Source organism: Rhagoletis zephyria, unplaced genomic scaffold, assembly GCF_001687245.7.
Source record: "Rhagoletis zephyria isolate East Lansing unplaced genomic scaffold, Rhagoletis_zephyria_1.1 Rzeph_scaffold_12825, whole genome shotgun sequence".
Taxonomy (NCBI): domain Eukaryota; kingdom Metazoa; phylum Arthropoda; class Insecta; order Diptera; family Tephritidae; genus Rhagoletis; species Rhagoletis zephyria.
The window spans coordinates 6,640-8,852 of record NW_016169898.1 but is presented as its reverse complement, the minus strand read 5'-3'; positions in this window follow the sequence as shown (position 1 = coordinate 8,852).

The window sequence follows — 2,213 nt, the reverse complement described above, 5'->3', positions numbered from 1 at the left end:
AAAAAAGTGATGCATATTGATAAATTTTAAGTCTATTCTTTGCTAAAATTTTTCAGAAGCCCGCGGTCACACTGGTCCTATTCAGTGCTGGGAAGTCGTACAGGACATGCTATGTGGTCTCTTCTGCATCTTACGAGTTGCAGCATTGCGGTTTTAGTAACCTTTGCCGATGAACATAAAGTCCATTGTGCAACGAGACATACGAACAATATTTTAAAGGGTTGCATCTGATACAAAGATATGATAAGAATACGATGAGATACAAAGATACCCTCCTATTGTTTTGCTCCCTATAAAAAGCAATGCTAACCACTTTTTCGAACAACCCTAATACACNAACATGCTATGTGGTCTCTTCTGCATCTTACGAGTTGCAGCATTGCGGTTTTAGTAGCCTTTGCCGATGAACATAAAGTCCATTGTGCAACGAGACATACGAACAATATTTTAAAGGGTTGCATCTGATACAAATATATTATAAGAATACGATGAGATACAAAGATGCCCTCCTATTGTTTTCCTCCCTATAAAAAGCAATGCTAACCACTTTTTCGAACAACCCTAATACACATAAAATTATATTCATTATTCATCAACATACACATGGCAGTTAACTCTAGGCATATATTTATTTAATACATGCATATGTGCATGTTACTATGTATTCTGTCAGCTCTTAGCGATGCTATCATTTTGATTTTGTTGCAGACCACTTCTTTAAGTTGGGTAAGTCGTCATATAGCATTCCTTCGTCGTGTCAGCAGACTACAGAAAGTGAACACGATACGAGGGACGTTCAGGCCACTCCCTGTTAAATTAACTTTCTAGCCACATATCTATATATGTATTTATTTCTGTATGAAACATTCATTATAAAGTCACAAAATGAAAGGTGAAGGTAGGTCACATAGCGAAAAAAGTCATTCCGTTTTCCTTTTTTCTACTTTAGTTGCTTGTGTGTTGAACACGAGTATGGGTGGTATGGTGATAAACACTTTTGCTTTTTAAGGATACGTATGTACATTAGACTGCATTACCAAAAAAAGTTGCGCTTTTTCGCCGGGATTACTAAATTTATTATATTTGAAGACGTCCACCAAAATACTTCGGAAAAATAGTAAGATTTACGTGAGCTGGACCTATTTGAAAATACTTGCAAAAATTGAGTTATTTATGAATAAAAATAGTTTCTTAAAAACTTTTTTGGAAAAAATCCCCTCAAATTACCACACAGTTTAAGCTTAAAAAATCTGAATTAAAATATATAAAAAAAATTCAGCGGAGTCGTAGTAATGAGATTTTTGATGTTGTTTTTTGGGTTTTTTCAAAGATTGATTTAAGAAAACTTGCATAACTGGGCCAAAACTATACCGATTTAGACTTGGGAGATATCAGTGGAAAGGTATTTTCTCGTTTTTTTTTAGTTTTTTGCAAAAAACCTGATTCACGTCCCATTCATTATCCAAATATCAAAACTTCTTAACTCAACTTGGAATGGCGCTCGTTCATCCTACCTTTCTCTTTCATAATTTGAATGAGTTTATCTGCAAAGAAATAAAAAAGAAAATACCTTTCCAATGGTACCCCATAAGTCTAAATCGGTAAAGTTTTGGCTTAGTTATTCAAGTTTTTCTTAAACCAATATTTGAAAATGTTTAAAAAATAGCATCAAATATCTCATTATTATAATTTCGTTGAAAACATTTTTTTTTTTATTTTCATGCAGCTTTTTTAAGCTTAAGCTGTTTTGTCACGTCAGGGGACTTTTTTTCAAAAATACTTTAAGAAGCTTTTTTTGTTCATAAAAATTATTTTTTTCGAAATATTTTGCTGCAAGTCTTAAAATATAATAGAGTTTATAATTCCAATGGAAAAATAACGCCGATTTTTCTTTCTATGGGAGTGATGCTGTCTAATTTACATACGCACTTACATACATGTATTGTAGAGCAAGATTGTTGCGAATATTCGCATTCGCATTCGCAACCGCGGAACTTCCGCATTAATTTTAACATTCGCATTCGCAATAATCAATGCGGAGCTTTTGCGGATGCGAATGTTGTGCAAGAGTACCGATGAAGCGTATATCTGGCAAACAAAAAGACAATAATTTTTGCTTTTGGTCGTGGGAGTATTTCTTTAACAAAACTGTTCAGTTTTGATAAAAATGTCTTTAAAAATATTATTTCTTGAGCTATATAACCGGGCTATCA